This window comes from Dipodomys merriami, unplaced genomic scaffold, assembly GCF_024711535.1.
Source record: "Dipodomys merriami isolate MVZ:Mamm:240054 unplaced genomic scaffold, mDipMer1.0.p SCAF_1047, whole genome shotgun sequence".
NCBI lineage: Eukaryota > Metazoa > Chordata > Mammalia > Rodentia > Heteromyidae > Dipodomys > Dipodomys merriami.
This window is the reverse complement of record NW_027202324.1, coordinates 23,735-42,072: the sequence shown is the minus strand read 5'-3', so window position 1 is coordinate 42,072 and position 18,338 is coordinate 23,735.

Below are 18,338 nucleotides of genomic sequence, written 5' to 3'. Positions count from 1 at the left end.
TCATTATCCTTAGGGTGTATACTCAGATTTAATCTCTGATGGGTGACAAATAAAGATATAAACATTTTTTAACAGTGGCTAAATTTAGGCTGAGGAATCTAGGTACAATGCAACTCATGCAGATAGGCCTCATAAGTCATGACACCCTGGTATCCAAATGTTAACCAATGCTTACTGCTGTCATGCTTATGAGATTTTGTGTATTATAAACAGTGGTTATTAGAATGTTTTTGGAATCAACATCATTTCATGGGTTAGGAACAGAAGAGAGACATTGTAAACAGAAAAAAATTTAAGGAGGCATTCAAAATAAGTTACCATGATATACATCATATAACACAATATTTTGAAAATGCAAACTAAAGGAAATAATTTATGAAAAACATCAACATTTATGATAAATACAGAATCACTATGACTGATTTTTCTCTTATCCCAGTTGCAATACGGATTACATTATGACTTTTCTTGTGATATGTTTAGTTAAGTCTTGATATTTAGTTGGAGAAGTTATGTTCTTTCATATATTCATTTGTCAGATCAAAGAGGAAATGAATTCCATGCCAGAGTCAACATCCATAATAATGTTACAGATGTATCCTGCTACTTTGCCAAAGTTTCAAATCAGCTTGAGTAACTGAGGTCTTTTTTTTGGATCTAAATAAATAGGTATGCAATTTTCTCAGTACTAGAAAGATTTTCACTAACATTTGTTAAGCTATTATTTTCTAGAAACTACTTCTCTCTTTTCATGGGATTTTTAATTTCATTTATATCAGTTGTTGATGTTCTCCTTTAGATTACCCACATTCAATCTTCTACAAAGTGTAATTTGGAATAGTTTAAAGTTATATACACTCATGTACACTACTCAGATTGTATTAGTTGCATATTTTTTCTTGTTAAATCAGTAGGAATTAGTTCTCAATATGGATAATATTGCACTTATTCATTGCTTTTCTGAACTTTTTAGTATGTCATGATTTTGTTATTTTATTCTTTTAAATATGTGCAGATCTCACTCCGCATACAGTTAGATTCGTTTTAAACAATTTGATCCATTCAAGGGGTTTGCTATATTAGGTTCATCTAGATGAATTTAATTACACCTTAATACAACCATATTTCTGAGACACAGTTTTCTTTATGGCTCTACTCCAAGTTAACATGTATTTGAGGTTTTTGTGCTTTAAAACCTGGGCAAAACTTGTTTTTGTTCCTGGGGAAGTTCTACTTTGTTGGTTGTTTTTCCAGTTGTGATGACTTCAACATATGTTTGTATTTTATTTCAATTGTTTTGTGTCAATATTTTGTTTCATATAACAGAAATTACAAAAATAGTCAGTGATTTAGAACTTTTCCAAATAGATTCTAAGAGAGACACTTGAAATTTTGTGACAACTGGGAATGGGCAGGTCTTCACAGTGGAGGGGATAGCAGAATACCAGATATTGTTTGACATGATTTTAATTCTTCCTCCTCTTGCCTCACTATTTCCAATGGTATTACTTCAAAGACTTTAGTGGAAAGAAAATATTTTTGTCTGTATGAACTCAGAATATTTTATTCAATTGGGACACATTACATATTTATATTTCATTTTAACTCGAATATCTTTCTTTCATTTAAAACCACAGTTCTGAATTTATAAGGCTAAAGTAGCATCTACTAATTTATATGAAATGGTACAAACTATTTTCACTTCACACGACATGTAATATATAGAGTGTAATAAAAATAATGAGTAATATAGCATGTAATAATTGCCTTTGGGGAAAGTCAGTTACAGTGGGTTTGTGAGATACTGAGTAATAGTAAAAGTTATATTTGATTCTATTAAAAAATTCCAAGTTACATCTAAAAATTATTCATAGTTATAAATTAATGCTGAAAACAACATTATTTATTAGAAAAAGCCAGAAGTTTCAATAAGCTTGCTTTTTTAAAATTGTCCTGAATCTTGTCTTTGGTGGCTCATGCTGAAATCCTAGCTACCCAAAAGTCTGAGATCTGAGGATAGTGGTTCAAAGCCAGCCTGGGCAGAAATGTTTGTGAGACTCTTATTGCCAATGTATATCTTGAAAACTAGAAACGGCACTGTGTCTCAGGTAGTACAGAGTTATCCTTGAGCTGAAGAGCACAGGGACAGTGCCCAGGCCCAGTGTTCAAGCCCCACGACAGGCAAAAAAATTGGCATGGATTTTCACTTTATTATTTCATGATTTTTTTAAAGTGAAAATACTTACAGAGGGTTTACAATTACATGAACAAAGTAATGAGTACATTTCTTATCAAGCGTTGTTGCCTCCTCCCCTCTTTCCCCGTCCCATCCCTTCCCATCTCCCTTTCTGCGGCCCCTCCCCCCCCCCCGTGCCAAAGTTGTAAAGTTCGTTTTTTGACTTAACGTCTTGTACCTGTCATTGTTGCAATGGGTTCACATGAATCCCAATTTGTTTTTCCCTTCCCCTCCCCAAATTATAACAACATCAAATACAGTGAAAATAGAGGTTATATTGTGGGGGAGGGACATAAAAAGCAACAAAGAAATCATCTTGTAAATATGGTAGAAAAAACAGCAAGTAAGTAAAAGCATTTGAGTCCTTATCTTGGTGTTCATTTCACCTAACATCAACTTGTCTGACAGTTTGTGTTTATCTCCGACATATACTAGTTATTGCAAATAAGGGAAACCATGGAAGCTATATATCTTTGGGCCTGGATTACTTCACTTACTATAATGTTTTCCAAGTCTTTCCATTTCCTAACAAATGGGGCAATGCCATTTTTTCTGATGGAGGCATAGAATTCCATTGTGTATATATATCACTTTTTTTATTATTGTAAGAATACCGTACAGAGGAGTTACAATTACATGGGCAAGATAACTAGTACATTTATTATCAAGCGTTGTTGCCACATTTTATCGATCCATTCATCTACTGAGGGGCATCTGGGTTGGTTCCATATCTTAGGTATGGTAAATAATACTGCAATAAACATAGTGGTATTGGTAGTTATAGTATGGGTTTGTTTGTGATCATTTGGGTAAATGCACAAAAGTGAGATTGTTGTGTCATAGGGGAGCTCTACATGGAGTCTTTAGAGGAACCTACATACTACTTTCCAGCGTGGTTGAACAAGATTACAGTCCCACCAAAATCCTGTCTAGCTTGTCTTGTTATTACAGTTCTTCATTATAGCCATTCTAACTGAGGTAAGGCGGTATCTCAGTGTGGTTTAGATTTGCATTTCTTTTATTGCTACGAAGGTTGAGCATTTCTTCATGTATCTATTGGCTATCCTTCTTTCCTCTTCAGAGAAGTTTCTCTTTAGTCTTTAGCCACTTATTTATTGGGCAGTTGCTTCTTTGAAGATTTGTTGTTGGGGGATTTAATTTTTCCAGTCCCAGGTATATTTTAGATATGAGACACTTGCCCGTTGTATGGCTAGTGAAGATCTTCTCCAAATTTGTAGGATTTTTATTGATCTTGCTAGCTATGTGCTTTGTCATGCAGAAGCTCTGCAATTTCATGCAATTCCATTTGTCCAACCTTTCTTTGATCTGTTGTGTTTCTGGGTCTCTATTAAGAAAATTTCAGCCTGTGCCAAGGACACATAGATTATCTCCTAGTTTGTCCTGCAATGTTTTCAGTGTGTCTGCTTTGACTCTGAGGTCTTTCATTCATTTGGAGTTGATTCTTTTTTTTAATTTTTATTTATTTTTTATTGTGAAAATACTGTACAGAGTGGTTACAATTACATGGGCAAGATAATGAGTACATTTCTTATCAAGCATTTTAGCCTCTGCCTTTTTTTCCCCTTCAAGGTGATATATATGGATCTAGCTTTACTTTTCTACAAGTGATTAACCAATTTTGTCAGCACCATTTACAGAAGAAGCTCTTTCTTCCATTCTATTTCTTAGCTACCTTATCGAAGATTAGGTAGCTATAGTTCTGTGGGTTCATTTCTGGGTTTTCAATTCTATTCCATTGGTCCTGAGGTCTGTTCTTGTGCCAGTACCAGGCTGTTTTGATTACTACACCTTTGTAGTAGAGTTTGAAATTTGGTATTGATATTCCTCTAGCACTATTCTTTCTGTTAAGGAATATTTTTGCTATTCAGAGTCTTTTATTGTTCCATATGAATTTTTGTATTTCCTCTTCTATTTTCTTGAGGAATGAGTTTGTAATATTGGTAAGCATCACATTGAATTTGTAGATAGACTAGGGAAGTATTGACATTTTCACGATTTGATTCTTCAAATCCAGGAGCATGGGAGGATTTTCCACTTTCTAAGTTCCATTTTTATTTCCTTTCTCTGGATTTTAAAGTTTGCATCATAAAGATCCCTCACATCTTTGATTAAGTTAATACATAGGTATTTTATCTTTTATGGGCTATTATGAATGGAGTTGCTTTCCTGATTTCAGCCATGGTTTCTCATTGTTGGCATACAAAAAAGGCATTGATTTTTGAGAGTTACTTTTTCCCCTATTACTTTGCCAAAATTTTGTATCAGCATGAATAATTTCGGAGTGTAGTTGGTGGGATTATTTAAATACAACATCATGTCATCTGCATATAGGGAGAGTTTTACATCATCTTTCCCTATTTGGATCACTTTAATGTTTGCATCTTGTCTTTTGCTGTAGCTAGGCATTCTAATACTAAATTGAAGAGAAGTGGTGAGAGTGGACATCCTTGTCTCGTTCCTGAGTTAAGAGGAATTGGCTTTAGTTTTTCAGCATTAAGTATAATGCTGGCTGTAGGTTTGTCATATACAGCCTTTATTGTATTGAGGAATGTTGACTGGATTCATACTTTTTACAGAGCTTTCATCACAAAGGGATGTAGGATTTTGTCAGTGCTTTTTCTGCATCTATTGAGATAACCATATGGTTCTTATCCTTGCTCTTTTTGATGTGATGAATTTTATTAATTCATTTGCATAAATTGAACCAGCTTTGCATACCTGAAATGAATGCTGTTTGATCATTGTGTATGATTTTTTGGATGAATTGTTGACATCAATTGGGCCAAATTTTGTTGAGGAGCTTTGCATCAATGTTCCTCAAAGAAATGGGTCTGCAGTTTTCTTTCTTTGATGAGTCCCTGCCTTATTTTGGGATAAGGGTTCTGATGGAATCATAGAATGAATTCGGTAGTGAACTTTCTCTTTCAATTTCATTTAAGATTTGGAGGACTATTGGTGTGAGCTCTACTTCGAAGGCCTTGTAGATTTCCACTATGAATCCATCTGGTCCTGGGCTTTTCTTAGATGGGAGGACTCTTATTGCTGTTTCTTTTTCTATGCTTGATATGTGTATGCTAAGTTGATTTAACTCATCTTTGTTGTTTTGGCATGTTAAGATTTGCTAGGAAAGGTCAGGTTCTCAAAGTTATTCACATAATGATTTGAAAAGTACTTCCTCATATTTTTTTGAATCTCGGTTGTTTCTGTGGTGATGTTTCCATTCTCATCTCTGAGTGTTTTTTTTTTTTTTAATTTGGGTGAGTTTTTTCTTTTTCTGATAAGATTTGCTAAGGTTCTGTCAATTTTGTAATATTTTCGAAGTAACAACTCTTTATTTTGTTGATTTTTTCTATGATTTTTTGGTTTCTAATTCATTCAATTCTTATGTAATTTTAATTATTTCTTTCCATCTACTGAATTGGGGTTTATCTTGCTGCTCTTTTTCAAGGAAGTTCAGATGTCTTATTAAATTGTTGGTTTCAAATCTTTCCAATTTGTTGCTGTAGGACCTCAGAGCTATAAACTTGCCTGTGGGTACTGCCTTTGTTGTGTCCCAGAGGAGCTGGTAGTTTGTGCGTTCATTTTTTTTTTAATATCATGAACATTTGCATTTTCTTTCTAATGTCTTCCATGACTCATTTGTGATTCAACAGTGTGTTGTTCAGCCTCCATGTTGTCTAGGGCTTTCTTTTTTGGCTTTTGGTGTTGAGTTCTAATTTTATTCCCTTGGATGCTGATTCTTGGATCTTACTGTGGTCTTCTTGGTTTTCTATGTGAAGGATACTTTTGTCTTTTGTGGGGCTGGTTTTGTGGAGATATATTGTTTCAATTTTTCTTTGCTTTGGACAGTTTTTATTCGACCTTCGGTTATGAAGGATAGTTTAGCTGTGTGCAGTATTCTTGGTTGATAGTTGTTTGTCTTTAGCACATGGCATACACCATTCCAGGCTCTTCTTGCTTCAATCGGCTCTGCTGGGAAATCTGGGATGATTCTAATTGGTTTCTGTTTATAGGTGATTGTTCTTTTCTCCTTGAGATCTTTAAGGTTTCATTCTTTGGTCTGAATTGTTCCTGTGCAGACTATAATGTGACAGTGGCATGTCCTGTTCTGGTCTGGTCTATTTGGGGTTCTATAAGCTTCTTGTATCTGAATAGGCCTGTATTTTTGTATATTTGGGAAATTCTCTGGTAGGTTTCTGTTAAATAAATTTTCTGGACCATTCACTTCTTTTTCTAGGTGCTCCTCTACACCCATTAGCCTCAGATTAGGCCTTCTGATGGTGTATTCCAAATGTTGAATAGATCTATCATATTTTTTGGATTTGTCTTGCATAGTTTTATGTTTTTTCTTTATAATATCTAGGCTGTCTTCAATCCCCGAGATTCGATCTTCTGCATGGTCTAACTTAATGTCAAGACTTTCTACTTTGTTTTTTATTTATTTGTCTTCTAATTGGTCGTCTTTGATGGCTTCAAATTCTTTGTTGTTGCTTTGCTTTCGATCTAGTATGAAATTCTTTACTTCTTTAATTTTGAGTTCAGTTTCTCAAATCACTTAGTTGATTGGTTATGGCTTCCCTGGACATCCATTCTTTCTGTCCGGCTCCATTCAGCATTCCATTTGTGGTCTCACTGACTTCTTTCAGCGGTCTGTTTATGGATTCCATGAATATCTATTGATCTTTGTCTACTCTCATCCTGCTCTCGTAATTCCTGTATTACACTTTGATTAGTTTCGTCACATTCACGCAATATCAGTAATTCTCTGTGGTTGTGCTCTGCCTGCTCATGCATTTCCTGTATTTATCTTTGACTCTTCTCAACCTGCTTATGCAATTCCTGCATCAATCTTCAAGTAGTTCTTAATGCTTACAAGATTCCTGTTTAATCTTTGATTTGCCTACTCTCGCTCCCTATCATGCTCACTCTGAGTCCTTTACTAGTAGTGTTTGTACAGGTTTTTATGGAACTTCTCTGGATTATTCATTAACAATTCTTTCAACTGAGATACCTGCACTTGCCATTTTTATTGTGCTTTTATTGTGCTTTTCGGCTTGTTCTGCCCATTTGGTATGAAAGTAACAACAATTTTGAGCTAGAACACTATTTTAAAGCAAGCATCAACCTGTATTTACACAATCCTCTATTTGCAAAATCAAAATGGCTGCAGATACAATGTAATTCAACAGATTGATTCTATTCAACATCAAACAACTATGTATTATTGGGCTACAAACAACAAAATAGGATTTGGCAAACCAGAAAATATTAGCTTTAGGGAGAAATGTGGGGACAAAAAGGACTAGAGGAATATGGAGGGGTAAAAGGAGAGTCAATTTAACCAATTCCTAATCTCAGACAGGGAAATGGATTGGACAGAATGATAGGAGAGAAATAAAAAGAAAAATTGGAAAAACAAAAATTAAATTTAAGAAGTGAAACATTTAAAAATTATGTACATTTAAAGAAATGATACCTAGAGAAGAAAAGGATAGAATGAGTGGAGGGGACTGATAGAAAGATAGATGAAAGCAAAAAAATGAAAATTATTAAAATTAGTTACTTGATAATTATGTAGGTATAAATAGATGATACTGCTCTTAAAAAAAGTTAAGCCTAAGAGGTTGTGAATTGAGTAATAAATTTCTGGATTAAGTATGTACACAATAGGGAATAAGGTCTAATAATTGACGACAGGTATATATCGGGATGAGCAGAACAGCAATTAATTCATGCGAAAAAAAAAAGAGAAAAAAATAAAAAGGACCAAAAGCTCAAAAGAGATTAAACACAGACACAGACACAGACACAGACACACACACAGACACACAGACACACACACACACACATACACACACACACACACACACACACACACACACACACACACACACACACATACACACACCAAAAATAAAAATTTAAAAAAAGATGAACAGAAAACACTTTTAAAAAATAAAAATATAAGAAAAGTTTCAAAAAAGTGTTCCTTGATTTTTTGTTTTTTTGGGGGATGAATGGGAAGACCCTATATCTCCCCTGTGTCCATAACGAGTCTCTTGGTAGAGACTCGGCTCTGCTTGTGCTGTTTGGACTTCCTATGGCTTGACTGGTTTCTTGTCTGTTTGGGCAGGCAGAAACAGCTCTGTGTTAGGCATGTTTTTTGATCCTCTTCCCAGGCTAGTTCAGTGGGAGGGAGGTCTGCTTGTAGTATCACAAAAGAGGGAAATGGTAGTTTCCTCTAGTTTGGAGATGCTGTGATGAGGCTAGGTTCTGGGTAGGGTTGAGGTCTCTCAGCAAACAGTAGCTTTTCCCTGAGGGGCTAACTCCTGAGACATTCACAAAGCCCAGCTTGGAGCTTTTCTCAGGTTTAGGCTTACTGAATTTCAATGTTTGTCTAGGCTGTTGTAGGGAGAGGCAGTCTCTGGCTGTGTTTACCTGGTGAAGAAAGTCACTCCTCTGTGGGTGGAGTTTTTTCTGCCTGGGCTGGGTGACTTTCTCCTGGGTGGAACTGACATCATAACTGACATCATAACTGTCTTCATAAACCTATTGTGTGATCGTGGTATTTCCCCTGCCAGGTAAGTATGGGAAGGGATGGGAAGGGGAAACAAAGGAGGAGGCTACAATGATTGATAAGAAATGTACTCATTATCTTGCCCCTGTAATTGTAACGGCTCTGTACAGTATTTTCACAATTAAAAAAAAACCTATTGTGACCTATTGTAACATTAAACCTATTGTGACCTCATCACCATTATAGCATCACCAACTAAGTATAACATCAAAATAATATTATCACTCGATATTGTGACATCATATTGTCATTGTGATATCACTGTTCCATTGGGTTTTTCAAAACAATTATGACCTCATAACATTTTACAAAACTCATGGCCTTTGAGCTTGTTAACTTGTAAACTTGCACACTTATGATGCATAAAACACAAGACAATCCAATGAGGCACATTGAAGATTAATTTATTTACAATAGAAATGGGACTGCATTTACCTTGTCCTGGGCTGTACAGTTAGTGACAGCCCAACCCCAACCACCAAACCTCAGACGTCCAACAGGCATTGTTAATTGGTTTGCAAAACACCAAACCCCCAAATTATAATCTCCATGCTCCAAACTTCAATAGGTAAGGCTTTTTCCTTTTCCCTTATTCCCTCCTTCTTTATAGACTTTTCCTTTATTTCCCTTTTTCCCTTCCATCACTTCCTTCTTCTCTTTAGGGCTCTCCACTACACTTCTCTGGACTGGTGGACAATAGGCTTCCTTACTCACCTGCTCTCGCTCAAATTCCACTTCTCTCAGGTCTTTCCCCTCCTGCTGTCTCACCACTTCCTTCCTTGCAGGTCATTCCTTGATTTTCTCCAATTCCATTGCTGTGACCATGCAGCCTATATATAGGTTTAACCCCTCCATCACTACAGTGGGTCTCCTTTCTAACAGTTTTCAACCATCACTTCACAAACTGCCTGTTCCCCAATCAATTCTTCACAGCTCATCATGTAAAGGTGACATCCTACCCCCTCCAGCAGCATGCCCTGCTCACTTGTGTGGCATGCCCCAGGCACTCCAGTGGGTCAGGTCATGGGGCAACATTGATTAGTGGGACCTGCTCATTATTAGGGCCATGCTGTTTTATATATTCCCCACTGTTTTGCATGTCCAATCAAATCCTTGATTCCTTCTTACCAAATCCTAAAAATTCCCTTCTCTCCACCCAATGAACAGGCTTAAAAGGTAAATTTAATAGAAAAAAAGTAAATTATAGAAACAGACTAGTTAGCACTAATTAACACTTAGTAAGTCTTATCTTTAACAGTCCATCTTGCAGCCTTCTCTGTATATTGGTCCACTACTTATTCCATTTGAGACTGATGGATCCAATGTTGTTTTCATGCTAATTCAATAGGCAACAGTGAAGTTAGCACCACGAAGTAAGGTCCTTGCCACTTAGGTTCCAATTCAGTAGCATGATGAATTTTTACCCACACCAGCTCTCCAGGCAAGAAAGAGTGGATGGAGTTTCTTATTTTCTTTTTTCAGCTCCATTTCTTAGTTTATTTCATTTACCTGGGGTCTAGTTTTTTAATTTATTTCTGAAGTGAGACTTGCTATAGAATAATCTAAACTAGCCGGGCGCTGGTGGCTCATGCCTGTAATCCTAGCTACTCAGGAGGCTGAGATCTGAGGATCGCCATTCAAAGCCAGCCCGGGCAGGAGAGACCTTGAGACTCCTATCTCTAATAAACCACCAGAAAACCGGAAGTGGCGCTGTAGCTCAAGTGGTAGAGCGCTCGCCTTGAGCTGAAGAGTTGAGGGACAGCACCCAGGCCCAGAGTTCAAGTCCCACTACCGACCAAAAAAAAAAAAAGAATAATCTAAACTACTTTCCTCAAAGAAATTTTCCTTCCAACTGGATTTAATTTTTTATTTTATATTTGAAATTTTTATTTTCATACTGTTTATTTCTAAACACTTTTTTATTATTATCTTTAAATAGTTGTACAAAGAAGTTCCCATTCTACAAAACAGTACACGAATAAAAAGTGTCTGACAACATTGTCATCCAAATCTTCTAACCATTCCATTCTCACAATTTTGTAAAAATTGAGATAGGTGATTACATATATTTCACATATTTCACAGTATTGTTGAATTATGATGCTTAGTTAAAGTCACAAACACATTTTAACCTTGACAAGTCAAATTATTGTTATCATTGTCCAAATTTTTTTAATTCTATGAACTTTGACAATACAATTTATTTTTCCCACCTCAGGTGATATTTACATTTTTTCCTTTTGCTTAATGTAGGCTATTCCCTCTTGCCATCTTTCCCTCTCATTCATCTCTTCCCATCACTGTGTTTGGGTTGCTTAGTTATTTTTCTTCTATGTCCAGTGCAGCTGATGGGCTCCTTTGTTGTATGTTGTTTCATTTCCCACTTATTGTGTTCCTCCTCCTGGCTTCCCTCCATTGCGTGCATATTTCTACCGTCTACATAGTCAAGAACATGGAGTCATTAATGTTGATACAACAAAATGAGTGGCTGTCCGTTGTTTCTCGAGTCCTGTTTACTTTGTCATACCTTCTTGCATTTTGGCTTTAGCATCCAAGTATCAGGTAGACCCTATGCAGTTTGTCTCATTGTTCTCAGCTTATCTCACTCAGATAATTTGTTCTAGTTCCATCCATTTCCCTGCAAATACCATCATTTTGTCCTTTCTAATGGCTACATGGTATTCCATTTTATATAGGTTCCACATTTTTTGGTTCCACTTATCAGTTCTGGCTTATCTGGGTTGTTTCCAAATCTTGGCTATTGTGAACAGTGTTGCAATAATCAAAGAGGTGTGTATGTCTTTGTACACTGGTTCCTGTTGTTCAGAGTAGATGTCTAGGAGTGGTATGGCCAGTTCATAGGACAGGTCGATATTTAGCTTTCATAGGTACCTCCAGACTGCTTTCCAAAGTGGTGGTATTATTATACATTCCCACTAGCATTGTAGTAATGTTTCTTTCTTTGTATCCCTTCCAGCATTTGTCATTGGCTGAATTTAGGATGTGGGCCATTGTGACTTAGGTAAGGTGGTATCTCAGAGTTGTTTTTATTTGCATTTCCCTACAGCCAGGGATGATGAACATTTCCTCATGTATTTCTTTATTGTCAGGCTAATGCCCCACTGGTTTTCAGAAGAGTTTTAGGTAGTAGCCTCGGAAAATTTACCAGGGTGCAAATATCTACACGTAAACTGACAGAAAGCTTGAGCCTGTATGAATTTTTTACAAGTTCAGTGTCAACACTTGTACACTTATTACAACTGTTTTTGCTTATTCCTTTAATTTTAACGACTAGCAGCTCTAGAGACCCCACTGGTTTTAGAGTGATCTCCCAAGTTACCTGATCACCTCAGATGTTTCCCTGTATCTTAGGGTCTCTAGTTTCTTTGCCTCCTGTACAGTACTCTGAACCTTGGAGACTTCTTCCATTTTATTCTCCTCCTTTTCTCTCAAACTTGCTTTCAAGATCCCACTCTCCTTCTCAATGTGCTCCTTAATTTCTAACTGTTTTGGCCGGGTCACAGGAGAGTTCTTTGACTGTGCTTTCAACCTCTTGGTTTCTGCTCCTTCTCACAACACCTTTGCTTGCTCTTCAGCTCCTCCCTTAAGTTCGCAAAGGTGCTATTGCGAGGTATTTTTTCCCAACTCCACCTGTTCCATTGGGACACGATGCTTCTGCATTACATTTATAATGAAGATCTCAGCATTCTTTTGGAGTTTTTACTCTAGTAGTTTCTCTTTCTAGTTTTCCACTTCAGTGTATTTTTGTGACAGATCTTTCAACTGTTTGTTTAGCTGTTCTGTTTTTCTTCCTAATGCTCTTTCCCTTTCCCTAGCATTCCCTATCAGAGCAAATGGTCCTTTAACTCTTTCTGAAGAGTAACAATCTCTTTCTTGAGCCTGATATTTTCCTCTTTACTTTTCTTGGTCTGATCTTCTATGACACAGCACTTCCCCATCTTCTCTGCTAACTACTCTTTCCTTCTCTTTCTGTTCCTTTGAATTTCTGGTGACAATTTTCAAAGCTAATAACTGACATGTACTTCAGCCTCATACATTCTTATATCAGGTCCAGCTCCTTTTTCATGTCCACGATTTCTTAATGCAGCATCAGGATCTCTTCTTTGCCTCACTTGTGGTTAGCAAGGATGGCAGTATTGCTGTCTTTTGCTTCTGTCAGCCTGTGATCCCCTAATTTGTCTCATACTCATCCAGGCTAATGAACTTAAATTTCATTTGATTCTGAGTGTTTTTTAGGTTCCATTTGAGGAATTTCTTCTCATTTTTGACTCTCACAAGTTTATATCTTCAAATATTTTCTTCACATCAAATAGTTCTCTCTGTTTTTTCCAATGTGCTCTTCTATGTGCTTTTAACCTCTTGGTTGCTTTTGACTGGTACATAATGGAGATTCAGTCTTTTATAAGCCTGTGTTTTGAGATAGAAGTGTGTGAATTTTTCTTTGCCACATTTCTTCTTAAGTTCAGAGGGCTGCTTTTTAAAGTGAACACAGTTGGAATTCAGAGCCCTAAGCTCCTTTGCATGTTACTCCAGAGATATGAACACATTTTTCAGGTGTTTAATGTGATTACATAACCTGTTGTTTTCTATCTTTCTCCTCCTTGGACATTCCTTTTCACAATGTCCATTTTGGTTTCAATAAGCACACTGATCTAGTCCTAGAGGTTCCCTACTGCCATTTGCAAATGAATTTTACTGTCTTTGCCAAGGGTTTCTTGATCCCTATTCTGGTCTTCCTATCAAAACTCAACCACCTTTCTTAGAGTCTTTTTTATCCAGGGTATCTATGTTATCAAACACCTACTGAGCAACCACTTCCAACTTAGAATACACCTTTCTCTCAATAACTTCTATCTTTTGAAGCTTTCTTCTAATATCTGGGGCTGACTGGGAAATAAAGGCCATATTTAAGGCTCTTTGATTCTCCAGGTCTTCAAGATATATAGTCCAATATATCCTATAGTCTTCTGGGAGAAGTACCAGAAAAGCATTAGGGTACTCACTGGTGAACTGTACCATCTCACTCACCTTAGGTTGATGACTTGGCTTTTTAGCCACTAAGGTATCCTTGCTAATCAAACCTAGCAATAATAGGTAAGCACTTCCATACCTCGATCACTGTTAGTCTCAGCTTGGGTAAGTCTGCAGAAAGACTTGCTCCAAATGGTCTGGTTCAATTGTGGGGCTACTGTTTGGACCAAGTACTACTTTCAAGTCACCCAGCAAGATTCACTCCCTTTTCTACCAGGTGAAAAGCACCTGTAATATTTGGTGACACTCATTCTGGATGTGCTTGTGTGTGAAAATTACTGTTTCTAATGAAATAATGAGCCCCTGGTTTTTTTTGATCTGAAAAGGATGGAGTTTGCTGTTTCCAGTTATACAGGTCACTAGTTGTAAAGGGAACATATATTAAAAAGGGGGCCTGCACCCATCTCCTCCTTGTTCTTGTCTCAAGGGTAATGATGGTAACATACCACATTGTACCACCTCACGCTGGTAAAGTAACCACTTTTGGAATAGGAGGACTTAACATTACAGGTGCTGATGGCAAAGAATAGGAGAGAGTACATGAATGCATCTTCCTCTGAGAGACTCTATAACCCTGGGGGAGAATATTTTTTGGATATGGCAACTTGGATATGGCCTTGTTCTCCAATCTTGAGGAAAGGAGTAAACAGAGATGCATAGAGGACACAGGTAAAACTATCAGCATACACAAACAGACCAATAGCCACAGACGATTAACTTACATGTCCATACGTCTCAATGTTGACCACTACAGGAGGTCCCAGATGACAGAGATAATGTCCCAGATTGCCTCTTGAGGAGGCCGCAGATGACTCCTGGAAAATGTCACATATGTCCCTAGGAGGCCCTAGATAATCTCTCATGGAAGTTCCAAATGGCTCCCCAAGGAAGGGTCAGATGACCTCCAAAGGAGGTCCAAGATGTCCTCTCAATGAGGCTGAGATTATCTCTCGATTAGCTCCCAGATGGCAGCTCAAAGAGGCCATATATGAACCCCAGAAGAGAGTCCAGATACCCCTCTTGAGAAAGCCACAGATGACCTCCAGAGAAGGGCCTATATGGCTTCTCAAGGAAGTCCCAGATGATGTCTGAAGACGGTCATACATTTCTCATCAAGGTAACCCAAGCTGACCTCCCAAAGAAGTTCCAGATGACCTCAGGAGGTGGTCTTAGATTGCCTCTTAAGGAAGTCCTAAAGACTACTTTTGAAGAGGTCTCAGATTGCCTCCTGAGGAAGCCCCAGATGACCTCTGGATAAAGTCCAAGATTTCCCCTGGAGAAGGCCCCAGACGACCTCCAGGGTAGGTTTCAGATGGCTTTTCAAGGAAGTCACAGATGTACTCTTGATGAGGTTCCAGATGGCTTCCCATGGAAGACCTACATGACCTCTCAAGGAGTTCCCAGAAGCCACAAATGACCTCCAGAGGGGGGTCTCCAAAACAGGCTGGCAAGGTTTCCTAGACGCACCCCTAAAGGAACCTAAATGACTTTTGTCAATGTTGGTCCTCCGGAAACAAACACTCGAGGTAGACTCTTAAAACTGAGGGTTGACACTTTCACCTATGGGGATTTTTCCCTGGGGCCAAGGCCTGATGCTATCCAAATTGATTATCTCAATGGGGTTTCTGAATATTAGGAACTCTGTAGTTCAAGAGAATCCATCGAGACACATTTAATATAATAAATGTTCTCCAAACCACCAACCCCCAAATTCATGATATCCAAAGCTCCAAATATCAAAGGTCAAGCCTTTTCTCCTCTTCTCTTTTCCTCTCCTTGGCTACAGAACTATACATCCTTCGATGTCTTTCCTTTTTTCCCTTCTACCAGTTCCTTCTTCTCTTCAGGCCTCTCCACTCTCCACAGGTCTGTACTGCTTTGCCTGGGTCGTCAGTTGCCATCCTTCACCTCCTGCCCCCCCCAACTTCCTCTCCTCCAAGGTTCTTTCCCCTTCTGCTATCACATCATTTCCTTCCTTCCAAGACTTTTCCCTTTTTCCCTTTCCTTCTATTGCTCTGAACAAGTAGCCTATATAAAGTCTGTACCTCTTCTCTACTCCAACTGCCTAACAGTTTTTAAATGACACATCCCAAACTGCCCACAGCCCAATCACTTCTTGACAGCTCAACACATGTTGATTAATGTACCAGCTCCTCCCACAGAATGCCCCTCCTTCTTTGGTGGCATACTTATTCTCTCCAGCTGGCCAGGACATGGTGCCTGGCTGATTATCGGACCCTATGGATTATTGGGGCCCTGCTGATTATTACAGTATCCTCCTTGTGAACTAGTAGAAATTGAAATTGGAAATTTGATTGTGATATTTCAAACTCGTTGTGACATCACAAACCATTTTGACATCATCATCAGCACGATATCACTAACCCATTGTGACAATATTTTCATTGTGACATCATGATTCCATTGTGACATCTCAAATCTCTTATGACCTCTTAGATCCTTTGAAAAATCCATGCACTTTTCTATAGAACAGTCCCTTTTTGTACCCATATCTTTGTTGTTAACTTACAATTGACATCAGACATGCCATTATAACATCAAAAAGTGTTTGTGACATCCTCAACAGTGTGACATCACATTTTCATTATGAGAGCATCAACTCATTGTGATATCACCAAACTCAATGACATAATCGCATTATGACAACAATTCTTATTGTGACATCATAGACACATTGTGAATGCCTATTCTGTGATTTCATTGTATTTCCAATGTGGCATGAGAGTTGATATCAGAAACACATTTTTTTGCCTACATAACCATTTTGTTGTCATAATCACATTGTGATATCACAGTGCCATTGTGATATCACTAACACAATGTGATGTCACAAACATCTGTCCTCATAACTTTTGTAACATGCTAATATTGTGATATCTTTGACCTTTTTGGCCTCATAATTTTTCAACCTCATATTTCATGTATGACATGAAATACCAGATATCCACTGACATCATGACCACTGTGACAACACACTGATAGATGTCGTGATCAGCGTGTCACATTGTGACATCACAAAAGTTTTGATATCACAATTAGTTGGTGATACCATACAGGTAAGGGGTCACAGTAGGTCTATGATGCCACAATTGGTTGGTGATATCCAAATGGCATAAAAAGGACCTCATTTGTCATGAAATCACAGAGAATATGTGTTCACGAATGGACTGTGGTATGTACAAAGGAATGTGTCGTTGCAAATGTGTTGAAGTCGTAGGAGGATTATGATGTCACAGTGTTCATGATGTCTGTCAGTATGATGTCAAAATTATCATGATGTCACAGTGGATTTCTAGTATCACATATCGTAACTGAAATATTATAAGGTTTAAAACAGATTGTGAGCTCATAAAGGGCACGACACAAGACTTATGAGGACAGTGTGGGCACACAGGCATCAAAGATTGCCCTGAGAGGAGGCTGAGTGGGCAGGGCCTGATTTGTTTAAGTTCAGTGTGTAAACAGCTTTTGGAAGCTTAGGGGCATGATAAGGTGTCACCTTTTCAGTGATTGGTTGGTTCCATTTCCTCCCCTCCCATGCAGTCTTTTGCTTTAAAAAGGGCTTGCTCTGTGTTAATAAATGAGTCCTTGCTTGACTTGAATCCCCGCTGTGTCTGATTGTTTCTTGGGCTAAGGGAAGCTGGGGAACAGGCGAGAGGCCACACTTACTTTTCCTTGGACCCTGTCTGTCTTTAGTGGGACAGACAAAGACCCGACATCTGGCTCCCAACTTGGGGCTCAAAAGGAAAAGGTACTGGCCGAAGCTAAGCGCTCTCTCAATGTAAGTGAAACCTTTAGTATGGGTAGTGCTATTTCACAGAAGAAGGAGGAGGAGGCAACATTAGGCCTAGAGGGAGTAAAGAAGGTCTTGGGAAGTGAGAAGGAAAAGGAAGGGGTCAAATTCCACCTAGAAAGCATGGAGACATGCACAGTAGAAGTCAAAACAAAGGTGAATGTTATCCCCTGACTCGGGTGCCCTTGACAGTCCTAGGCCCCCACCCTATTCCCCTTATTGGGGGGAGGTAAGGTGCTGTATCGAGCCTGCAAGAGGAATCTGCCACACCCAGACCCCTACCAACCATCCATAGAGGAGCCGAGGGCTGGGGAAGTAACCTAGTTGGAGTCCTGACCTTTAAGGGAAGTGCCACCCAGAAGCCTGGATCCTAGGCCACAGGATTCACTTCCCAAAGCTTATCCAGTCAATCTGGCACCAGGAGCTACTAGTCCCTTGGAATGGTATCCATGGGAAGCTAAGGATCTGAAAGAGCTCCTCAAGTTGGTGGTGGAGGATGGCCCGAACTCTCCTTGGGCCCAGACCCTATTACATGACATTGCTTATCACCTATGTATCTGGTGGGATGTGGCCAAAGCCCTCCTTACCAGTTCTCAGTTTATTAAATGGTGTGCCTTCTTTAAGGAGGAATGCAGAGT